Source organism: Hoplias malabaricus, chromosome 12 (genome assembly GCF_029633855.1).
Source record: "Hoplias malabaricus isolate fHopMal1 chromosome 12, fHopMal1.hap1, whole genome shotgun sequence".
Lineage (NCBI taxonomy): Eukaryota > Metazoa > Chordata > Actinopteri > Characiformes > Erythrinidae > Hoplias > Hoplias malabaricus.
Window position 1 is genome coordinate 24817448 of NC_089811.1, and position 26423 is coordinate 24843870.

The window sequence follows — 26423 nt, forward strand, 5'->3', positions numbered from 1 at the left end:
TCCCCTGTCTTGTCTCAAGTTTTGTGTTCTGTTGCTCCCCTTTACTAGTCTTTTGTTTTCTCCTCCATCCAGTCTCCTGTTTCCGGTCCTGTCGTGTCTCCAGCTCCATTTCCTGTCTGTTCCTGTCTTGTCCTGAGTCCTGTTGGTCTAGTCCCTGGCCCTGTCTTGTCTGTTGTTTCCACCATGTACTCACAAAGCACATGGCTCTTTGTTGTTGGTGTCTCCACTTTAGTTCCTTCTCCTCGTCAGTGTTATTTGTAATCCTGCCCCCTCGTTATCAGTCTCAGGTTCCCTTGTCTCACTTCCTGTTGTCGGACATTCTACTGTTGTTGTTATACTCAGAAGTTATTTTGTCTCTGCTGTTCCTCGCTACACTTTCACTGGTCTCGTCTGTTCCTCATTCTCATCTCAGTTTGTCTCTTTCGTCTGTTTTCCCTTCAAGCTGGTACATCTCTCGTCTGTTTCCCTTTCTGTGCTCTGTTTGCCCTGTTTAGCTCTCTAGTCTGTCTGTACTGTTTGCCCTGTTTAGCTCTCTCTGACTGTTTAGGTTTCTCTGTTTTGTTCCCTGTCCTATTCTGTCTGTCTAGGTCTTTCTTTATTCTAAGTCTCTATCTGTTTTGTACCTTTTGTTTCAATAAATGTATACTGTCTTTTAGCAAGTGCGTCTGCTTCCATCAGTCCGCCCCGCGATCCTTACAGCTATATATATTGCTTTGGTAACTTGACAGGGTTTGGGGCAAAGGCATTGATTTTAGAATAAAACGTGCATGGGGCTAGGCTAATGTCCATGTGATGTCACTTTTACCTTGGTTACCAACAATTTCTTGCGCAAATTTCTGTATCTCTGAATTGTCCACCTAATATTGCTTTAATGATTAGGGAATTTATTTTTTTTTTATATTTTTGAAGAACTAATACATAGAATTCTGTTTGTATCTGTATTTTCAATGTATTCAGGATGGACAATGTTCTTTGGGGTGCAAAAATCCAAGGTCACTGACTTGGAGGAGAGTCTTTCTCTATAGTGCACTCTCTTGTACCTCATTGCCATTTTCATTTGGACTCCCTCAGAACTCCATTCTCCTTCGTCCATTCCTATAAAGCTTGAGGATAAACCTCTTGAACTGACTTAGTCCACCACAGCTAAACTGATAAAAGCCTGAAAAAGGGGGTTGATTGTTTGGTCCCAAAGATAAAGTTTGACCGTCACTAATTTTAATAGGGTTAATATTTCATTATTGTAGTGATTGCTAATGGAGATTTTTTTGTTTTGTATCCATTTTCCTAATTCAAAATGTAACTCAAATGGCTAAACGATGCATGTCTATCATGTTATTTTTGTCTAGAGTATCAATAATAGCACTCACTGACAAACTGCCCTGACCCCAAACCAAATGAACAAAATCTGCCTATTTCAAAACTGGAGCTCAGACGCAGTAGTTTGGCATGCAAGGAAAAGAGGGTAAAAAAATAATAATAATTTGAGAATGAGAGCTTGGGAATGATATTATGATCTGTGGGAATGCAATTCCTCTTTTTGCTTGAGGTTCATATTTGCCCTCACTAGTGGGATATTTACATTTTCAAATATTAAAAATTGCAGGTTTATATTTTTAGGGTTTGTTACACTTGAAGTTTTTCATTGATGTGGTGCCATAGATCTGACGTATGCACTTTCAAAACAGAGTTTTTGTTAGAGCAAAATGGTCTGGTAGCCATCTCCAGTCCTTTGCAATATAACAGACACTTCAGTGCAGAAATCCTCAATTTGAACAAACATTTGTGATAAACTGTACGTGTGTGCGCACTTTAGCAAGAGAGCATGATAAAAAAAAATAAAGAAAGCACAAGCTCACTGTTTTAACTCATATCCAGTGGAGGAAAATTATTGTTACTAATGTGTTTGACTCAAAGCAGAATTATTTTCCACAATTGCACGTTATATCTTTGATTCATTTTTTTTATTCTTGTCAATACTTAATTATGAAAGAGCTCTACACTTGATTCACCTTTTTGTATTTATAAGCTGAATTTCTGGGGTTTATATGATTTTTTTTTTAAACAAAAATGCATATAAGCTTTGATGTTAATGAAGATAACATTGAGCAAATAAGAAAATCAGACTCTTTGTTTCTTAAAGGTGCTTTGCAGGGCAATTAAAATATAGGGAGTCTTGAAGCTTATACTTTTTTACTAACATATTGTAAAAATAAGTGAGCAAAATAAATAGAAGCTCCTTTTTGTAGACTATATTAATGTCATGTAAAATATGAACATGTGAATATGAAATGATAGACAACCTTAAATGTTAACAAATGAGCAATGTTCCCCACTCCAGCAATGTTGCTTTTATAGAAATCTCTCTCTCTCTCTCATGCAATCTCTCTCTCTCATGCAATTTGTAATCAGGACTACACAGTTCACCCCAGGATCACAACTGCCAATCTCAATTATGCACTGCTTGATTGAAATGAATATTTAAGTGGCTGAATATAAATGAACAAAAGGCCACTTCACTTTCCGTCTGCAGGACGTAGCACCTCTTGCCTGAGACATTCCCATTTAGAAATCAGTCTTTTTGCAATGTTTTGGCTTTATTTAATAGCAGAATTATGAGCGTAATATACTCATAACTCTCCCAGAGTAAATGAGGATTTGTGAAACATCTGTTAGATGATTTATAACAATGAACATTTCATGGGTAGAGAAGCTCTGAAGAATTTTTTTAATAATCTTGGCAAGCAGACTATGATCTTGTCAAGAGTGCATGCCCATACTGATGTAATTGATTCTGTGAAATAAAATTACACTTTACTGTGAAGTGCAACAAGCTGATACTTTTAGTCTTTGTGCAATTTTCCCCTCTAAATCTTTGCTATTTCTTAGCAAATCTATGCTGCATATATCACCCTTGTTGATTCACTGAAACACTCACTGGCTGATTCATGGACTGATTCAGTGATTCACTAAGTGATAAACCTGTTTAAAGATTGATTCACACAGATTACACACTGCTTCACTAATTAATTCACTGACTGACAGTCTGAATTTGACTGTTTATATAAACTGGACCCAGTCATCCCATTATTTTCAATGAGGGCAGGTGAGGTAAATTGTGTCATGTCCTGAACCGCTTCTTGTGCAGTGATTATCAGCAAAGTGAGAGAACAAACAGGCGCCCATATTCATACAACTGTACCACTCAAAGAAATGGCACAAAACAATTTTTTAACAGACATAGTGCGAAGAATCTGCTCTCTTTTCCAAAATGGAGACATTTTTGTTTGTATTCAGCATAGACTATAGTTAGTGATAATGTAACAAGCTGTGCTCAGTTTGTCATTATGTATCATGCCTCATCAGCTCACTTCTGGTTTGGATGGCAAAATCTGACGTATTCACACACTGAATCGCAGAATCCCTAAGTGATTGGTTGATTCACTAAGTGTTTCACTTACTGATACACTGATTCACTAATTGATTCACTTGGAATCACTTACTGACTGCTTTATTAAATGACTGAAGTGCACTAAGTGATTGCACCGACTGACTCATATTCAAAGTGATTCTATTCATGACTAGTTCAGAGTGTTTCGCCAACTGATTCACTCACTCACTGACTAAGTTTACACACTTAGCAAGCACTTGGGATACCATAGCAACTGCCAAGCAACAGCTTACTGACACCACTATAACCAACTAGCAACCACTTAACTCATTGTCAACCACTGGCAATACAATAGCAAACCATAGCCATCCCATGGGATACCATATCAAAAGCCTAGTAACACTTATCAACACCTTAGCAACCTCTTGGAATACCATGGCAACTGCCTAGCAACTAAAAATTAATTTGAGCCTGATCCTGCCAGAACAAAACACCAAACCTATCATATTTGGATTGCATGCACTTTGGAAACCTGTTCATTTTCAAAACTACAGTGGCTGGTCATCCCATTTCCCAAATGCTTACAGAATGTTGTTAAAAGAAGAGGTTATTTAGCATGGTGGTAAACATGGCCCTGTCCATGGGTGGTTCATTCATTGGGATGATGGGGCAACGCACCATTAAAAGGAAGGAATATTTCTCTCATTCTACCACAGTATTAACCAGCACTCTGTATGAACCAAGCTCTACTGGAGTGTTTGTCCCACCTCTCACATTACATTCAGTGCTAGGCTTTGTTCCATACAGTCCTGCTTCTATTTGGGTGATTTCATGATGGACTATGACTGAATAATTCAGCAATTGATTCACTTGTTGATTCACTCACTGACTGATTCACGCCCTTACTGGCATAATGAGTGATTGACTCACTCACTGACTACACTTAGCAAGTTAGTGAAATTACTTCATTCTGAATGCCCTGCAGCATCATCACGTAAAGGATGGTGCATCGTATGGTAATCTTTGGCTGTGTATCAAATGGCTCCATGTATACCTTTTAGTGAGCAAAATGATGCCACACTATAAAGCACAATACTAAATAGGGAGTAGGGAGCCATTTCGGTCACTGACTTTTACTGCAATTTTAGCACTTTTGCAACCATCTGGGATACCATAGCATTGCTTCACAACCGTATAAGAAACAGCTTAGCAACTGCCTTTGTAAAAACTTTTTTTTTACATCCTGCTATTCACATTTTTGAGATAAAAATATCTGATAATATTGTAAGATGTAATTATTTTCTTCAGATTGCTTAAGAACAGAGGCGATTGCTCTAAGACTGCAAGGGAAGCTCAGCTTCCCCTAAAATGTCAAAAAATAAGTGATCAAATATATACTGTTGTGTGTACATGTCATTGAATAAATATGCACTACAATGCGCTCAACTTTTGTTCAGAATCAGCTTCTTATCACTGGTAAAGACGCGGCTTTCCTCTCAATCATTCCCGCAACTTCACAGTGACTTAAACAGTGTGGACTGAGCGTCCACAGAGTTCAATAGCGAAGCAGCGAAACGAGACAAGTCATTGGATAAATGCTGGGCTTTGTCCTGCCCATCGGACGCTCAGCGTCTCTGGGGGTCTATGGGGCAGTGGGCTGGCCTCGGCTGGCCCGGACGCTCAGCTTGTGCATGATGATTGGATGATTTTTCTGAGGCTGAATCCCATTTTGATTGACAGCGAAGTGAGCGAATCAGTGATCCTTTGGTGTAAAGATCAGTGGCATCACAGGCGGACACACTTCACATGGGCCAAGGCCGTTTAAGCAGCGTAGCTCTGCTGGCCATTGAGAGGACACTAGTCAAGTCCCTGGAAAAGACGCCTTGTTGGTACGGCAGGGTCACAGATCATTTTCTTAAAAATAAACCGACACATTTTATGATGTAGGCCGAAATTGAGCTTCCCCTCCTTGAAAGACCAGTATCCACCACTGCTTAAGAAGTAGAGTAATGTTGGCTGTTACAGGAACTACACAGCAAATTCACCTGTGTTAAATCAACACTATTAGTGTTAAATTAACACTGAGAGAGTTGACAAGTTTATGTTTTTACACTAATGGTTTTGATTTAACACTGGTGAATTTGCTGTGTATGTGTTTTCTTTTATTAACTATTTGAGATTGAGAAAATAAAACTGAGGGCAGCATGGAGGCTCAGCGGGTAGTGTTGCTGACACACAGCTCCAGGGACCTGGAGGTTGTGGGTTCAGGTCCCACTCTGGGTGACTGTCTGTGAGGAGTTTGGTGTGTTCATCTTGGTCTGCATGGGGGTTTCCTCTGGGTGCTCTGGTTTCCTTCCACGGTCCAAAACACACGTGGGTAGATGGATTGGTGATTCAAAAGTGTGCATAGGTGTGAGTATGTGAGTGAATGTGTCAGTGTGTGTCACTCTGTGAAGGACTGGCAGTGATAAACTGCTCACAACTCTCTTCTAAGGTCCCTTTAAATGGAAAGTTTTTACTTCCTGTGGTTTGGAATCTCATGTAAGGTGGCAAAGTACACTACATAGTCCTTCATAAAAAACTAAGGGGTGACAGAAATGCAGTTTTTCTGACTGACTCATTCACTGAGTCGTTGACATATTAATTGACCATGAGCCAGTGAATCATAAAGTGAATCCCTAAGTATTTCACTGACTCCCTAAGTGATTCATTGACTGATTTACTGACTGACTCCCTACTGAGTCATTTTGTGATTCATAGACTCATTCCCTATGTGATATCCTGTTTCAATAATTGATTTGATTGATTTCAAGTGAATCACTGACTAATTAATTACAGATTCCCTGAGTGATCTATTGATGCACTCATTGACTGATCCGATTGAACCATTGACTGATTCACTAAATCATTCACTCATTGACTGATTCACTGACTGACTCATTGCACTTGTCAAATTATTAACATTGTATGTACCATTAATAGTACTACTGTGTACTGACTTGCCATTTGGCCAGTAAAACATTTGAAAATTATGTACCTACATCTTTCTTGTAGGTTTTTATATTCAACTGCTTCTTTAAGGAACTGTGTCAAGTATCAAATATAATTTGCTGACAAGAATAATGACTGTAGTTTGACAAACCCTGGAGAGTGGCTCTCTTTAAAAGTTGCATGCTTTTGAGGTATGAGATATATATTTGACGTCTCAGTACATTTCTGATTTAACAGTGTTCAAATCAAAAGTGTTCAACGGTATATTGAAAAGTATTGCTACTGAATGATCACCATGGTTTCTGCTTAAATCATCCTCAAAGATCTCCTTATTCCCACCCTGGTCTTGGGAAAATTCATCAATATTCCCTTTAGAAGTTTATTACTCATCCAGAGAGCACAGAGGAAGTGAGGGGTTTTGCTTGTGAGATGCTTAATGCGCATTAAGAGATTAACAGAACAGAGCAGAGAATTTGTGTGGAAAAAGCCCTTTGCAGCGCATTGATTATACAGTGGAATTAAGTTGGATTTCAGAGCAGGATTTAGGTCCATATCCTTCACCATTACAGACACACCCTCAGTCCCCTGGGATTTCATCTGCCATTTACATTTGGGGGAGTTAACAAAAGCGTTTTGTGGGGTTGATGTATTGTAACTCTGGATTCACACAATGAATATTTTAGCCTGTGAGATTGCAGTATGATTCAGGAAACCAGGATTTCTCTCTGTGCCATAAGTTTTGCTTCTTGTAAACTGAGTTAAATGGTGCTGCACTGAATAACAAATGCACGAATGAGGGATGAAGCCTCCTGAATTTACAGAGTGCTCTTCTCTGCTGTGGAATGTCATCAGCCTTTATCTGTACCAAAATAAATGTCAGGATTTTGCTCTGTTGTCCTTTGCTAATTAATAGTGCTATTTGTGCTGGTAGTTATGTCCGTAATTAAATGCAAATCTCACAATTTGCAACTGTCTAGTGAGATGTCAATCCAAATCAAACTAATTTATTGCTGCCCAGAGAATCTGAATACCCCAGAGTGCTGCCCATTGCAGATGGTCTAAGAAAGGATTGCTTTTTGTGTCATAAGTGTGCCAAAGTTGGATATCCCTTTCTTTGAAAAGTGCATCTAGTGATTTACATAGAAACCATATGCAAAGTATTATAGTCACAGAAATTTGGGTAAAATTTTCTAGAGTTTTTAAACCCCTCAGTGTCACTGCTGGACTGAGAATAGTCCACTGCCAAAAAACACCCAGCCACTGATGAAGGATTATTGGATGACCAACACAAAGTGTGTAGCGCCAGATGTAGTATTGTCTCTGACTTTACCTCTTCAAGGTAGACCAACAAGGTAGGAGTATCAGATAGAGTGGACAGTGAGTGGACACAATGTTTAAAAACACTGTGCACCATGCTGTGTTTGATTCAGTTACTAGTGTACTAGTGTAACACACACAGTACATGTACTTCTGTTACCTTTTTGTTTAGGTATCTGTACTTACTGTCACTTAATATGTTGTAAATTTCAAAAGAAAAATTGGTCATTTTTACTTTCTACATTTTCCAAACAGGCCCTTTATTTTAGTTCATATTTAAAAATATTTATAAGATATATATTTATTTATATATCTTTTAATCAGACAGTTTTATTCTTGTACCTAATGAAGCGCATATCAGAATCTTATTGGATATGAAACTGAGGAGGTGTGGGAGCAGTATGAACAGAACCTAGCAGTGAGGTCACGGGGAAGGAATAGAGAAAAATAGATACAACACGGACACTGTGATGTTATTGCTATGATGTTACCAGCTCAGCTGCATCATGCTGTTGACGGTTGATAAGGATCTTTTTGTGGTGTAAGCGTTAAGACAACGTCTACGATTGTGGGGAAACACTGTTCTCTCGTTTGTTTAAGTACAGAAGCTCTCCCACTTTCATAATGGATCAGTATGTTTGGGGTGGCAAATGGTGGCTGAATTTCAACTTGTCTGTAAATTTTTATCAATTGTTTGAATTATCACAGAAACTCATTTGTTACTTGAGTTGTTTAGATTTTCATGCAGTTAGTGCTCTCCTGAATTTAGAGCCAGTTCCAGCTACAGCAAAAAGAGAGAGGGAAAGGACTGTGACACTTTTTAAAAAACATTTATAGAGACTAGAGCTTCGTAAACACATTAGAATGGTTTTAAGCATGCAAACAGACTGGAGAGCAGCAAATGGTAAGGAAACATCAGAATTTTATAATTAAAATGGTGCCTTTAATATCTTAATTGTATGTCAGATATCACAGCCTCTTGCTCCTCCTATTTCAATTCTGAAATCATATTCACAAAACCTGTAGAAACAGCTATGAAACAAATATCATGTTTAGCAAAGTTTCAGGCTCATGGTCTTACTGCCAAAAAAGCAAAAAAGTTAATAAACTCATTAGCAATAATTAAATTGAAGAATTTTGTAATGCTACTGCAGTAAAAACATATGAACAGACATTTCTGTACACAATCGATTATTTGTGAAGCCACTTTTTTAAATAGATCAAAAATAGCATTAAAATCACACATAGACCAACAGGAGAAAAACTGTCCAAATCCATATTCTTTCTGTAAAACACTATTCATACTCGAGTATTTAAATAAAGTTTAGGTTAAAGCATTTTTACAAGTTGATGTTTTGGGCAACAGCAGAAATGGCTGAGTAACATAATTTGACTATATTAGCAGGCATTGAAGGTTCAGGGTGTGTACACAATATTTCTCCAATTTATACCACAAAAAACCTATAGGAATCTGCAACTGAATATGTTACAGTTTTTATTTTATTTATTTATTTATTTATTTTTCTGTGAACAAACAGAACAACAGCATCAAGCCAGAGGTTAATCTTTGCAATGCATCTGACAAAACCTTATTTAAAGATTCTTTTTACATGACTGGGTCAATCAATACATCTTGGTGACTGAGGTGTCTTTAATGTCATTCAAACTAGTAGGAGCTAATAGCTATGTGTGTATGGGTGTGCAAGGTCCTGTTTAAAAACTGAATACATTTTATTTTTAGAGAACTCCTTTTGATTTTTTACTTTAAGTAATATTAGGATCATGTTCTTTTTTACTTGAGTAAAAAACATACTTCAGCTTTGACTAGATTAGTGCTTAATTAAGGGACTCGAGTACTTATGCCACCTCCACCACCATGTCATTGTCACTACAGAGCTGAGAATAATTAACCACCCAAACCATACCTGCTGTTTCATGTTCAAAAGTTTCATGTTCAGATGCTTCCTCATCCAGTAATTCTTATGAAACCAGAATAGTGGTATTTCTTCAGATAACTACCACTACTCTTGGAACATTTTTGTGAGGATTGGATTGCCACATGGACATCACTGCGATCGTGTACTAATGCTGGATAATTATTAATCCTGTATCACAAGTACTACTCCAGCTCTACTCATTTAAAGGTGCATTTAGACAACAGTTAACAGTCTGTTGCTGGGTAGGTTTTTTTTTAACCTTTCTTGCCAACTCTTGGCATGTGTGGCTACTCCAGAGAGTTGTATTTCAGTGGCGGATGCTGGTCTTTCAAGGAGGGGAAGCTCAATTTCGGCCTACATCATAAAATGTGTCGGTTTATTTATACGTAAATTCTACCCTCCGTTCCTTTTCAAGAAAATGATCTTTGACCCTGTCGTACCAACAAGGCGTCTTTTCCAGGGACTTGACTAGTGTCCTCTCAATGGCCAGCAGAGCTATGTTGCTTAAATGGCCTTGGCCCATGTGAAGTGTGAACCTAGTTTTGGCGCTAGTCGTTTTTAACAAAGAAAATGCCGCTAAGGGGATTAAGAATGTCTCCGGTTCAACTCAGAACAGAATGAAATGTAATGCTCGCACGAATCTTTACACCAAAGGATCGCTGATTCGCTCATTTCGCTGTCAATCACAAAGGGATTCAGCCTCAGACAGATCATCCAATCATCATGCAGAAGCTGAGCGTCCAGGCCAGCCGGGGCCAGCCCACTGCCCCATAGACCCCCAGAGACGCTGAGCGTCCGATGGGCGGGACAAAGCCCAGCATTTATCCAATGACTCGTCTCGTTTCGCTGCACTTCGCTATTAAACTCTGTGGACACTCAGCGTCCAGACTGTTTAAAGCACTGTGCAGTTGCGGGAGTGATTGAGAGGAACGCCGCGTCTTTACCAGTGATAAGAAGCTGATTCTGAACAAAAGTTGAGCGTGTTGTAGTGAATTTTTATTCAATGACATGTACACACAACAGCATATATTTGATCACTTATTTTTTGACATTTTAGGGGAAGCTGAGCTTCCCTTGCAGTCTTAAAGCAATCGCCTCTGAGTGGCAGGGCTTTTCTGTGGAGATTATACAAGCTGTGTGCATAATTATGCACCTGTTTCAGCAATGGGTGCTCCTTAAATAAGCAGAAATGCCCTAATTCGATAGAGAGTCTGAATGAATATTGTATGCAGTACTGTCCTCACATTGATAGTTGTGTTTTTCCAAGATTTGAAGCAAAAGTAAAACTTTTATCCTGTTTCTCAGAGATGAAATTTGAAGTGTTGACTGTTAAGTCTCTCTTTCCCTTCACTTTATACAACTCTAGTTGCAGAAAAGTTGGGATGTTGTGCAACAAGTAAATAAAAACAGAACACAATGATGAGCAGTTGAAATGGACTGGTGCCCCATCCAGTGTGTGTTCCTACCGTGTGCCCAGTGATTCCAGGTAGGGTCTGGACCCACCGTGTCCTGGAATTGAAAAGTGGTTACAGAAAATGAATGAATGAATGAATGAATGATGTGCAAATCATTTAAACAATATATTTTATTGAACATTTTACAAAGACAATTTCCAAATGTTGATATATATATAAGTGGTGATTGCTCTAAGACTGCAAGGGAAGCTCAGCTTCCCCTAAAATGTAAAAAAATAAGTGATCAAATATATACTGTTGTGTGTACATGTCATTGAATAAATATACACTACAACACGCTCAACTTTTGTTCAGAATCTGCTTCTTATCACTGGTAAAAACGCGGCTTTCCTCTCAATCATTCTCACAGTGATTTAAACAGTGAGAACGCTGAGTGTCCACAGAGTTCAATAGCGAAGCAGCGAAGTGCAGCGAAACAAGATGAGTCATTGGATAAATGCTGGGCTTTGTCCCACCCATCGGACGCTCAGCGTCTCTGGGGGTCTATGGGGCAATGGGCTGGCCTCGGCCGGCCCGGACGCTCAGCTTGTGCATGATGATTAGATGATCTGTCTGAGGCTGAATCCCTTTTTGATGGACAGCGAAATGAATGAATCAGTGATCCTTTGGTGTAAAGATCCGTGGGAGCACAGGCGGACACACTTCACATGGGCCAAGGCCGTTTAAGCAGCCTAGCTCTGCTGGCCATTGAGAGGACACTAGTCAAGTCCGTGGAAAAGACGCCTTGTTGGTACGACAGGGTCACAGGTCATTTTCTTGAAAAGTAACAGAGGGTAGAATTTATGTATATTATTTATGATGTAGGCCGAAATTGAGCTTCCCCTCCTTGAAAGACCAGCATCCGCCACTGATATATATATATATATATATATATATATATGTTTTGAAAAAATATATATTCACAAGTTGGAACAGTGTAGCAACTGGTGAAATTGTTTTACAATTTCCTGTGCCAAACACAGCCCCAGAAACACACAAACAGCGTGTGCTCCTGTCTTATATCAGCCACAGTTTACACTGAAGGATCTATTGTTCTTTAGTTCCAGCTGGGAACAAATGTTTCTCGTGCTGAACAGAATTTTGCTGGTGCTGAACGGTTCCAAATTTTGTTCACAAACTGGAATGTGAAATATGGCTGAACTAACAACAGACATCCTTGATGGTATGAGGGGGCATTAGTGCACATGTCATGGGTGACTTGCTAATCTACGAAGGCACTGTTCATGATAAATGATATTTACAGGATTTGGAGAATCATGCTCCTGTATATGCTGATTAGCTGAAATCCTGTAACAAGCAAGAATGGGACAAAATTTCACTTTCAAAACTACAGCAACTGCTATCCTGAGTTTCCAAATGTTTACAGAGTGTTATAATAAGATGACAACTTTTTGGGAACGTGTTGAGGACATCAAATTCAGAGTGTGAAAAAAGTTTTTGAAAACCATCTGTTTTTTTTTTACTTGTATACTGTCACCAGAGTTTGTAAGTACATTAAACCAGTTTCCAGGGTGCAAACAGATTGGACAGCTATCAAATAATTTCTGAATTGTATCAAAAGTTTTTTTTTATTACAATCATGAACAACGCCTTTAATAAATGATCTGTATTTTTCATTGATTCATTGTATGTAACCACTTTTCCAGTTCAGGGTTGCGGTGAGTCCGGAGTCTATCTAGAATCACTGGGTGGAAGGTAGGAACAAGGTGCCAGTCCATCACAGGGCAAAACACACTCATGCATACACTCACACCTATGGACATATCTGAGTAGCGAATCCACCTACCAGTGTGTGTTTTGGGACAGTGGGAGTTTATGGCCTGCAAAATTCTATATATATTGAACAAGTAATGCATGAATAAATGAAACAGTGTAGTTTGTAAATTACTTGTAAACATTTTTAGTCCTATTTTTACATTAGATTAGATATTTTAACATTAGATAGTCCAGATTTTAGATTTCGGGCAGCAAAATATTTTATAAATTTTGACCAAGTCATTTATAAATCACTTAAAAAAGAACTGTAGTCTGTAAATTACTTATAGATATTTTTATTTAACTACTAACTATAATATATATATATATATATATATATATATATATATATATATATATATATATATATAAAATAACTATTTAATTTAACTCACTGCACACATATTTATACTTTCCTCATTGTCATGCAAAGTAATTTTTTACAAACTGGATTCCAAAAAAGTTGGGACACTAAACAAATTGTGAATAAAAACTGAATGCAATGATGTGGAGGTACCAACATCTAATATTTTATTCAGAATAGAACGCAAATCACAGATCAAAAGTTTAAACTGAGAGAATGTATCATTTTAAGGGAAAAATATGTTTCAAAATTTCATGGCGTCACCAAATCCCAAAAAAGTTTGGACAAGGCCATTTTTTACCACTGTATGGCATCCCCCCTTCTTCTTACAACACTCAACAGACGTCTGAGGACAGAGGAGACCAGTTTCTCAAGTTTAGAAATAGGAATGCTCTCTCATTCATGTCTAATACAGGCCTCTAACTGTTCAATCATCTTGGGCCTTGTCGCACCTTCCTCTTTATGATGCGCCAAATGTTCTCTATAGGTGAAAGATCTGGACTGCAGGCTGGCCATTTCAGTACCCGGATCCTTCTCCTACGTAGCCATGATGTTGTGATTGCTGCAGAATGTGGTCTAACATTATCTTGTTGAAAAATGCAGGGTCTTCCCTGAAAGAGATGACGTCTAGAAGGGAGCATATGTTGTTCTATAACCTGAATATAATTCTCTGCATTAATGGTGCCTTTCCAGACATGCAAGCTGCCCATGCCACAAGCACCCATGCAACCCCATACCATCAGTGATGCAGACTTCTGAACGGAGCATTGATAACAACTTGGGTTATCCTTGTCCTCTCTGGTCCGGATGACATGGCGTCCCAGTGTTCCATAAAGAACTTCAAATCGTGACTCATCTGACCACAGAACAGTCTTCCATTTTGCCACACTTGTGGAGCTTGCTTAGAAATGGCTTCCTAATTGCACTGTAGAGTTTCAGCTGGCAACGGCGGATGGCACGGTGGATTGTGTTCACTGAATGCTTTCTGGAAGTATTCCTGAGCCCATTCTGTTATTTCCTTGACAGTGGCATTCCTGTTTGAGGTGCAGTGACGTTTAAGGGCCCGGAGATCACGAGCATCCAGTAGAGTTTTACGGCCTTGACCCTTACGCACAGCAATTGGTCCAGATTCTCTGAATCTTTTGATGATGTTATGCACGGTTGATGATGATAACCTAGAAGTCTTTGCTATTTTATGCTGGGTAACACCATTCTGGTATTGCTGCACTATCTTTCTGTGCAACAATTGGTGATCCTCTGAGACACTGACACTCTGAGAAGCTCTTTTTATACCCAATCATGTTGTCAATTGACCTAATTAGTGTTTATTGGTCTTCCAGCTGTTCGTTATTTGCTCAATTTCCTTTTTCCAGCCACTTATTGCTACTTGTCCCAACTTTTTTGGGATTTGTTGACACTGAAATTTTGAATCAACATATTTTTCCTTTCAAATGTTACATTTACTCAGATTAAACTATTGATCTGTCATCTATGTTCTATTATGAATAAAATATAGACATCTGCCATCTCCACATCATTGCATTCACAATTTGTTTAGTGTCCCAACTTTTTTGGAATCCGGTTTGTATAAATTCTTCAAAACTACAAAATAATGAGCATTTGGAGTGGCAGTTAAGTAAATGAAGGGTGGTCTCTGACATTTGCACAGTGAAGTATAATGTGCATTTAGTATAGTGAAGTATATATAGAAGTATAGTGTGTATTTATTTGTGTCTTCTTCTGCCTCTGTCAGTCTCTTCTCCCTGAATGAGCACAGTGATTATGCAGAGCTGAGTGAGTGAGTTGTTTCCTCATCTTTGAGTGTTCCATGCTCTTTTAGCTGAAGGTCATGGTTATAGAGGCAATCAGGGAGCTGACACATTGTTTTCATAGGTGAGTGCACTCTCAATGAGCACTGTAATGTGTGTTTGGACTGATCCAGCCATAAGCCTGATGGAGCAGAGCTGTTTCACACGCACCATTCTAATACAACAATGTTCAACTAGTTCTCTCAACTTTCTAGATTTCAGAAATTGAGCTTGTCTTGGCAAGTGAGATACTTGGGCACTCCTGGTTGTATTACAGATTTTGTTGATTTTTCTACTGAATGAAGACATATAGAGGTATTCTTGCTACCTCTGTTTGTCTCCTATTAACTTCAATCTACAGTCCACTGTGACAGTCAGGGAATGTCAGGGAAAATACATACCCTTATTTATTTAAAAAATATATAAATGTCTGTACTTTGCACACTTTTACACTAGTGATGCAAGATGAAATTGGAATTATATTAGTATTATGGTCTGATTTTATATATATATATATATATATATATATATATATATATATATATCACAAATTCAAATTCCTCACTCCTGTCACATCTCACAATCCTTCAAGCCTTTTGCTTTTTTTTTTTTTACTTTTTATTTATTTCATATCCATTTAAAAAATGATTTATTTTACATATTTTTATGTTAGACTTTCTTGAAATATCTGTATTTTTTACTATGTGAGTTGCTTTCCCGGCAGAATAATCTGCTTTTTTGTTTGGTGTCTTCGAATAAAATAAGGCACTCCAGTAAGTATAGCTCAGAGAAATGTATTGTTAACTGTGGCTATATCTACCTTATTCTGTTCTAGTCCCATTATTCATTTATGAGGTTAATGCATTATTAGAGGGATAAATGTTTATCAGCTGTACCCAAAGTAAGGCCTGTTCCATCATCCATCAGCATAATTAATACTTATGTAGGTTCATAGAACATTTGTTACATAGCACCCCCCACCACCACACCTCTGGCAATGATGAGCTGGTTATTGGGACATAAATGAGAAATGTACATGGTAATTGAACACTGGGGATTTTGCTGTGTATAGTTAGTAGAATGACAGTTCTACTGCATGCTATTTATTCTTTTCCCCCTGGAAGTCCAGTAGTGCTGCCTTTTTGTGTTCCTTTGTTTTCTTTTCTTTGACATTTTAATAATGTTTTGTTTTAATCTTATACAAGCTAACATCAAACCACTCTAACATGTACAATAATTGGTAGTTATGGCCTGATTGGAATACAGCTAATAGCGTAGACCATGCTATTAAAGCTATTACTTTTACAATTACAATTACAACCCAAGTTTTCCACTGTTGACAACCAGGTCAAAACTGTGAATCAAGAGCTTATGGTAAACATATAGATCACATTTATCACAAATTATCCAGAATGTATTGTCCAAAGGTTAGGTTAGATGAATTGGCTACTTATTCTTCTGTAATAGTGTTTTTTATATGTGGTTGTGTTTTACAGAAAATGTGGAGGGCAGGACTAATTAATACCGAAATGAAAAAAGAAGCACAAAGTTTTGTTCATACACCAGCATCAGTGTTTTTCTTGTTCATTTAATTTAAAAATAAATACTAGATGATATACCACCAAAGAACCAAAAAAAGACCAAGAACATTTTGTTGATTTTAAGAATTACAATTACTTATTTTTTCAGTGTAACTGTAAGATATTATATGTGTGTAAATGTTGCTGAGGCTGAACGTGTGAACTAACCAATACTGAGCCGAGCCTCTGGCTAGTGCGCATGGTGCTGCGCCAAACAAAGCCCCAAAAACACACAAACGGAGTATGTTCCTGTCTTATATCAGCCACAGTTCACGCTGAAGGATCTACTGTTCTTTAGTTCCAGCTGGGAACAAATTTTTCTGGTTTTGCGGCAGAAACATGCTGAACGGTTCCAAATATTTTTTGGTATGTGAAATATGGCTGAACTAACAACAGATATCCTTGATAGTATGAGGGGGCATTAGCACACATTGCTAATCTGTGAAGGCACTGTTCATGATGAATGATATTTACAGGATTTGGAGAATCATGCTCCTGTATATGCTGATTAGCTGAAATCCTGTAACAAGCAAGAATGGGACAACATTTCGCCTTCAAAACTACAGCAACTGCTATCCTGAGTTTCCAAATGTTTACAGAGTATTATAATAAGATGACAACTTTTGGGAACGTGTTGAGGACATCAAATTCAAAGTGTGAAAATAGTTTTCAAAAACCATCTGCTGTGAGTTGATGTGTGTGTGAATCAATATCTGTAGGTGTGTATGCCAAGATATGGACTGGCATTCAATCCTAGTTCCAGTCTGTATTACCCCTAGTGCCTGATGCAGTCCTCCAAGTGGTCAATCTTTTCCTGGTATCTCCATTTTTTTCTTTTTTTAGTTAACCCGTTTGATCAGAGCAGCTGTCCTTCACATAGGTTAAATTTCAAGATGAAAGAAAAAAAAAGCAAAAAACATTTTCTTTTTGACTTCCATTGGAATTTAGGAAGGTTTTTTTCCCATTTCCCTGTACTACTATACCAGTACTACTGTACTACTAGTTACTATATTTGAGATACAGATTTATTTATTTAAAATGGCAAACAAATTCTGGAAATTCAGTGTGACTTGATCCCTTGGTGCCCCTGGGCTTTAGAATTATTGTGCTCTGTCCCCACAAAATCTATATAAAACTCTCTCTAACACCCACCATTGATCATAATATCTAACTCTATTTGGTTGGGATTAAATTTACATGTGAACCTGAATTTCATGTTTTACAGGTGCTATGCCGGTCGAATCACTGGCTGTATTTCATTAGATTCTAGTAGGTTTAGGCCATCCAGATACACATGATACACATTACCACATGTATTTTGATATTCACACTTCTCCCAGGTGCTGTATGGGGTCAAGAATGCATGCACCGTCAACAATTCGGGTCACCACTTAAAATTTATTGTGGTTTATGTGTGTGTGTGTGTGTGTGTTAATAGTTGGGGTGGGGGGAGGGGGGGTTCTATTCTAACAGGGACTGAGAAAACACAGCAGATAACACAGCATGAACATAAAATGCTCTGAGGCAACATGAAGCATATTGGGTACCCTTTGAACCACTGTTGTTCAGTGTTGTAGTTTTGGCCAAGAGTTTGTGTGTATAGTCCAAAAATTCTAAAGTAGACAATTTTCAAATTCTTGACTCCTTAAATTTTGCATTCAAGTCTACAAAACTGCATTTATTTACTTATTTATTATAGAGTCATTACTGATTCTATATGAATGGCCTTTTTTTTTTTGCTTTACTTTTAATATAAGCTCTGTTTCACATTACATTGCAGTGAACCACAATGATAAATGGTGTCAACATGATAAATCTTACTGTAAGGGTGAGGAATGTTGTAAGATCCAGTCTCATTTACTGGATATATAATTATAGCCTTCTGCTATGGAAAAAACATGCCCCAACATAATTAAAAATGGTATCACACTGTGGGCTAATTAATGAGTCTTCTCATGAAAAGTCCACATTGGCAGTCTGTGCTGGTTATTATTGTGACAATTAATTCAGTGTTGTGTGACTGAAAAGCACTATTTGAAGATAAGAGCTTTTTCTCATTGGGTCCCAATGTCACCTTCACTGAAGCTCAATCACAGCAGATTGGAGTTTCAGTCGAATGGTAGTGAAGTGTTTTTAGTTTGTTTACTTGCTTTTGTTGTTGTGCTTGCAAACAATGTACAATGATCAACCAAAACATTAAAAAGGCACATTATATGTTCTTCATTCCCTTCCCTTTTTGATAGCTCAATTTACCATTCTTGTGCACTCTACTCTCACAAAACGTATTTCTGATGCTTTGAATACTTTATTAGACCTCTTTCAGCCACCTGTGCTTCAATGGTTAGGATCACTACAGGGTAAGCATTATCTTGGTGATTGATCTCAGCACTGCTATGTCAGTAACATGGCGGTGTATTACTTTGTGTTTACACAGACACAGCAGTGCTGCTGGAGTTTAGAACCCCTCCATGATACTACTAATCCCAACACACATAAATATCCAGCCTTATATGGACAGCATGTTGGTCGTGTAGTAAACAAAGGACTAGAGGACGACCAAATGGTGTAGCAACAGATAAGCTAGGGTCTCTCACTTTACAAGGTGGAACGGGGAGGTAGGTGTGTCTAATAGTGTGGACAGTAAGTGTTTAAAAACTACAGCAGTGACATGCTTACACGGTCAAGTGCAAATTAATACAGCACCCACACATTAGTGTCAATGCAGCACTGAGAATGATACACCAAATAAATAAAACCTGCTCTGTGATGGTCACGTGGGGGTTCCTGACCATTGAAGAGGATGAAAAGGGAGTGGTTCAAGACCAATATTGGTTTCCTAACCTATGCTGATAATAGTTGAAAAAAGCATAATACTTTGAAAATGTGTGAATAGGAATAAAGGCCTTGGTGGGATGTATATGTTCTGTTGGGGGTGGGGGTAAATGGCAGAAGCTAATGTAATTGCAAAAAGGTTGGTTGTAGTACTGGATTGTAAACTGCATCTATTGAATATCTTTGTTCCCATATGGCAACTAAATGACTCACACAAACTGACCTCCTACAAAGACTTTCTATAACTTGAAAGGCCCCCACTCTTTAGTATTTTTAGTCTGTGAGTCATGTACTACTACCAGAATTTGGTAACACAATTACAGCCTGCTAATTACTGGGTAAGTACAGAGTATGTACCTGTTAAGTAAGCTGTAAGATAAAATAAGTACTGAGTATTAAAAGGGTATGAGACTAGAAATAAGTGCAACATTTTTCATTTACATTTTACAATTAAGAAAGTAGAGCAGAAGAGGAACATCCATTTCATCATCAGTCAGCTATGTACATATAATGTATTAATACATACAGGCAAAACAGTATAAAATACCTCTGAAGTATGAGAGGATGATTATTGTGGCAAATCACATGTTCTGAACCTAACGGGTACATAGCACCATGAAACTCTGCTTAGTGCCTGTAATAAAAGTACCCAACCATGTCCTTCTCTGTAGGTGCACTGTAAATAGTTTTAAAGGATCTATAATTACATTCAGAACTACAGTCAATTCAAAATAGAATCTGCCTTCCTTATTTATAAAAAAATTACAGTAAAAGTCAGTTGCATAAACTGTCATACATTTAATTCAATTTTGTAATCTATAATTATGCTGAGAAGTACAAATGGATTCAGAACATTGTGTCTTATTTGTAAAGTATTTGTAAGATACCAAGTATTAACCACATATTTCTAGTATCATACCCTTTACTTACTTAGTACTTACATTTTCTTTCACCTTACTTAATAGGTACTTACTCTGTACACCTGGCGTGCCTCATTTTAAAATGTTTGTAGGATACCAGTAATAAGCACATATTTCTAGTGTCATACCCTTTACTTACTCAGTACTTATTTTATGGCTTACGTAACAGGTACTTACTCTGTATTACAAGGTACTTACTTACAACTGCATATCTCGGCTGGCCAGAGACCTGCAAGTGGGCGGGACATACAGGCGGGACAGCAGCATGTTTAAGGGGCATACACAGGAAGTGGGCAGATACTGGCAAGTGGGAGGTTAGGGTTAGGGATAGGTTTAGGGTTAGGATGTCCCTCCCACTTGGAGCTGTACCTCCCACTTGAAGGTGCCTCCGGCTTGCAGAGATGCCCTTCTCTTGGGCTGCATCTGAAATGGCATACTCCCATACTAATCAAATCAAATTTATTTGTATAGCGCTTTTTACAACTGATGTTGTTACAAAGCAGCTTCACAGAATACTCCCATACTAGTTAGTATGCGACATGATGTAGTATGTCCAAATACCTAGAATATATCAGGTAGTGTGCGAAAGGTCCCGGATGTCGTACTCAGTCGGGAGAGACCATTAGGTTTTCCCTGACCTGGTGGGAATATTCATTCATTCATTATCTGTAACCGATTGAGCCTACCCGGAATCATTGAGCACAAGGCAAGAATACACCCTGGAGGGGGGCGCCAGTCCTTCACAGGGCAACAAAGACACACACGCATTCACTCACACCTACGGACACATTTGAGTTGCCAATCCACCTACCAGCGTGTGTTTTTAGACCTTGGGAGAAAACTGGAGCACTGGGAGGAAACCCATGCGGACATGGGGAGAACACACCACACTCCTCACAGACAGTCACCCAGAGCCGGACTCGAACCCACAACCTCCAGCTCCCCGGAGCTGTGTGATTGGGACACTACCTGCTGCACCACTGTGCTGCTCTCTGGTGGGAATATTTTGTTATTGTTAGAAAATTTGGAATGAACAAAATGTCCATAATCTGTCTCTTAAATTGAAGCTTAGCTCAGACATCTAGTCTCCTCATTCATGGTGAAGGAAAAAAAAAATAAACTCAGCAGGATCACATGACACATTCAGACACACCTAATTGGGTGGCCACCAGGGCTTCCCTGACCTGGTGGAAATAATTTGTTATTATTGAAAAATTGAAGGTCTTCATGGATGTGACACATTCAATTTCTGGAGTATGGAATGTTGTTGGGCACAAAACATGTTTACACACGCACGTTAACACGTAATTAAAATTTTGCGCGTTAACAAGTAAAATCTAGTCATGATAACATGACCAAAAATTACATGTTTAAATGCTTCTTAGGGTTTTTACTAATGGAAGGCCTCAAATCTGGGCATACTTACATATTCACAATAGGACTTACATCACACATTATAGGTGACAATGAAACATAAATGCTCTGTGAACATAGCCCCTACATTTCATCTTAATTTTTGATAACATAGTGAGCTAAGCGCTGACCTATGGGTGTGTTGAGCCCTATGTGAGCAGTGTGAAGACAGCAACACTAGCTAGCTGATCCCCATGGCAACAGGAAGTTTATTTTTCACAATAAAAGACTCTGGTGTTTAATACCTAAAATACCTTAAACATGCATATAATTATATAACTTTATTAAATCTTCTAAAATTTTTCATAATTTTATATCAAACAAGCATCACTATTCTCTTACACTAGGTGTCACAAACTAAGGTGTAATTCATTCAAATAAATTATGTACATTCTTTTAATGGCATACTGCTAAACAATACAGTGTCAATACAAACCCAGTGAAATGAACTTCTTCTTTCTGAAAACATGTAGAATGTGCACGAATATACATTAATTTTCTCATGTTTTATTTATTTATGTATATCTACTTTATATATATAATTTCTTTTTTTTTTTAATGTGAGAGGTAAAATCTCCTTGATATATGTGAGTTATGCTTTATGTAATATTTATACAAAATCTCCCAAAAGACATTGTTCAGAACATTAAACACTGGATTTTTTCTATTATTTGGTAAGGTAAAACTTTATGTTTTTTCAGCAATAATATCTTAGCGTGTTAACATGAAATTATATGCTACATGTTAACATGGAAAATCCAACACGTTTTGAGCCCATCTGCGTTCCATACTTGAGAGGAGAGGTGCGCTTCAGGCTACACCTTGGGTCCGCATTGACGCGTTGCCTATGGCATAGGTTTGACGCAGAAGCATAAATTGGGCTTAAAGTATAGCCTCCACAAATTAGGTGAGTTATCACAAAGCCACGCCAATCAGACAATTAAAATATTTTATTTTTATTATTTAAATTTATATTTAAAAAAATTAATAAATGTATCATTCTGATGATTGTATTTACTTTGTATTTGTATAATAGTCTTTTATTTTTATTTTGATGACTATACTTGCATGCATTTATCATCAGCTAGAGGGGTACAAAGGGCATTAGGCTTTGAAACCATGTTTTCTGCGGTGATGGAGCTCAATCTAAAATGTTTGAAATTTTTTTGGGGGGGTTTGTAAATTCAGTCATCCAATACCAATATCTGATATCCTATTAATACTCTTAATTTCATAAGTTGAGCTAATGATTCCCAACTGGTCAGATTCCCAACTGTCCTACTGTGGGAAATGAGTGACAGGATTATGATGAGTTATAAGTAATATTTACAAGGCTGTTTAAACTGCAGTATTTATTCTGCATTATGCTCATTTGTACCATTCTTCGATAATCCTCAAGTAACTTTAGTAACAGTTGGAGAGTTTAAGCCAAGCATTTCAAAAATAAGGATGTTTACTTGGAAGTAACATTCTTTTAGAAAACATTTGAATGGTCTAGAACTTTGCTTTTATCCCATCAACCTCTTTGTGTGTTTATATGCTAGAATACGTATCATGAATTGAAATAAGCAGAGTCCTGACTGAGCAGTTCTGCAAAGACAGTCTACAGGGTAAAAAACTCAGAAACACAGGGTTCTTGCATCATAAACCTAAGGAACCAGTTTTGTCAACTTGCAGGGCCGGGCTTTTGAGCTTCATGCGAGCGGTGCAGGATAAGTGGTGGTAGAGGTGGGGATTCATTTCATATTCATAGATCTGCATGCACTGAATGAAGGTGTGGAGTTTCATCTAAGCCACTTTTAAAGCATTAAGATTTTTTTCTTGAAAATAAATTCAAAATATGTTTAGGGGTTTAACTGATGACCAGAGGGAGGATTTAAGTCACCCAAAATATATAATCTTTTTCAAACATTAATGCCCTGGACGTTTAAATATGTTGATCCTGAACTGAAGTGCTGTACTAGAAGAAAAACATAAATGTGCAAGGTAGGGAGTCCTTTAGAGCCAAGTTCTTAGCATCCTTTTATTACTATGCAAAGCTTTAATACAGCCCTGGGCCCATGTACTGAAAATTCCTACCTTTTGTCCTAACTTAAAATGTGACAAGGTCAAGATAAAACATTGGTTGCAGTTTTGTGTATTACAGAGCAAACCTTAATTTATGAAACACCTCATTATACCTCTATTTTACTAAATTCTTCTCAAGTTAGAAAATGTAAATAGCTAACAATGACAATGTATGCTTTTTACCAAGGAACCCACAATACGAAAACATAAATTTATTCATTAATGTCTAATTTATTAAATATAATTTATTAAATAATTTATTATTAATTTATTCAGTCTCTAATCTCTTATTAAGTTCAGGGTCCCAGTGGGTCTGGAGCCTTCTTGGAATCACCATGCGCAAGTAGACCTGTCACAACAATTGCATTATTGAAATATAATATATCAATATTTCCTCAGTCATTTTTGCTGACCTTAATATGGCCCATTGTGTTTACTGGTGTGTATGTTTACATAAGAATGAACGTCACCAATATTTTAACCTCCTGCTCTGTTCTGTTCTCTAGTTGTCTCTATTTTGGGGCTGATAATGTTGATTTGTTTGAAAACTGTGATTTATTGTATTTGTTTAGGATATTTAACCATATTTTTATATTTTCCATCTGCAATTTCTTGCTTTTTGCTAAAAAGTCATTGATCTTTAAAGGACAGTTATTGCATAATTAATATTATATTATCATCATATAAGTGGCATATAATGACATTATCATTTAACGTAACAATTTCTGGGAAAATATATAAACCACATTAAAACAAAGTCCATTAAAACTGGAGCACCCGGAGGAAACCCACGCAAACACGGGGAGAACAAACCAAATTCCTCATCAACTTTTTCAACCCTAACCCTATCCTTACTAACTTTCCTTCAGCACAGATTTATTTCCTATCTGAATTGCTTAAAGGTGCAAACCCACATAACATGAAAACTGAGGAGGCAGCCCCTGGTTCTCAATGACAATTTACCTCATAAAAAGTTTCCAGGTGGAAATTTAGACAAAACTAATGCTATATTTTAATTTTAATCAATTAACAATGTCATTTTGCCAGCTCCTATTTTTTAACCAGATTTTGGGATTCATTCTCTCTCTCACACACACACACATATAATGAACTAAATTATATACAGAGTGTTTGGAGGGTCTAGGATATTTATTGTGTTGATTTTGTAAAGTAAAAGAAATTAAAGTATAAGAAATAGTAAGTAAAGTATAAGTTTAATAAGTATTTAAACTGCTATTTTTATACCCAGGATTTTGCAATGATTATTCACCCATCATTACTCACCTTCAGTTCCACCAAATTAGCTTTTAGCTGAACTTTTCCTATCACAAGGAGGTCTTTTTTAAAAATATGATTAAATATCATTCATTCATTCATTCATTATCTATAACTGCTTATCCAGTTCAGGGTCGCGGTGGGTCCAGAGCCTACCTGGAATCATTGGGCGCAAGGCGGGAATACACCCTGGAGGGGGCGCCAGTCCTTCACAGGGCAACACAGACACACATTCACTCACACACTTACGGACACTTTTAAGTCACCAATCCACCTACCAACGTATGTTTTTGGACTGTGTGAGGAAACCGGAGCACCCGGAGGAAACCCACGCGGACACGGGGAGAACACACCAAACTCCTCACAGACAGTCACCCGGAGCGGAAATCAAACCCACAACCTCCAGGCCCCTGGAGCTGTGTGACTGCGACACTACCTGCTGCGCCACCGTGCCGCCCTTAAATGTCATTATTTCAGTAAAATATTTTACACTGCTGGTCAGAATTCCCTACAAATAATCACTTACTCATTTTAGCTGAATGGCAAATGTTAAGAATGTTGTACAGAGGGATTTATCTTAATATTAGGACCACATTTAAGAGATGAAAACCAAGGCTGGGATGCTTCTCAAAAACTCATCTGAAGTTGAGATAAAATAAGAAACATAGGGACTATACTGTTAAAGATATTGAAGTCTAATTTACTCACTCATATTTAGCAGGTTGATGATCCTTCACAATGAAGTGCTGTTACTACTAAATAATTACTTAATTAATAGCTTTTGATGCTGTAGAAGAGGTGTTTCATGTCAGTGACACTGTTCTTGTTGAAAGGAATTATTTAAAAATAATTGCTTAATATATTTATTGTTTGGGTTTTATTTCTAAATGTAATAATGCAACATTTACAAGCTGAGAGCTTTTTGTTGTTTTGTTTTTTCATGTTTTTTGTATCCTCTTCACCAGGACACTTTTTTATAAAGACATTTTCATTCTTTCTCTGATTTTGATTTATGAATGTGAGACAGCTTTAAATGTCACATTGTCCATGAAGAGCTGACATCGAATAATTGTGCTGTAGACGAGTGCCACATGTAAACAATGGGCTTCAACAGCACATTATTTAGCAAGATAAATGGGCTGATCTTACAATAACTAAAAAGTAACAGATATAAAATGAAAAATAAGATATATGGAAAAATAAGCTCAAAGATTTAAGCTTATCTATCTACTGTGCTTCATGAAAGCTTATAAAGTAGACTTATGATGACTTTGGAGGTAAGTGGTGATTACAGGTATGAA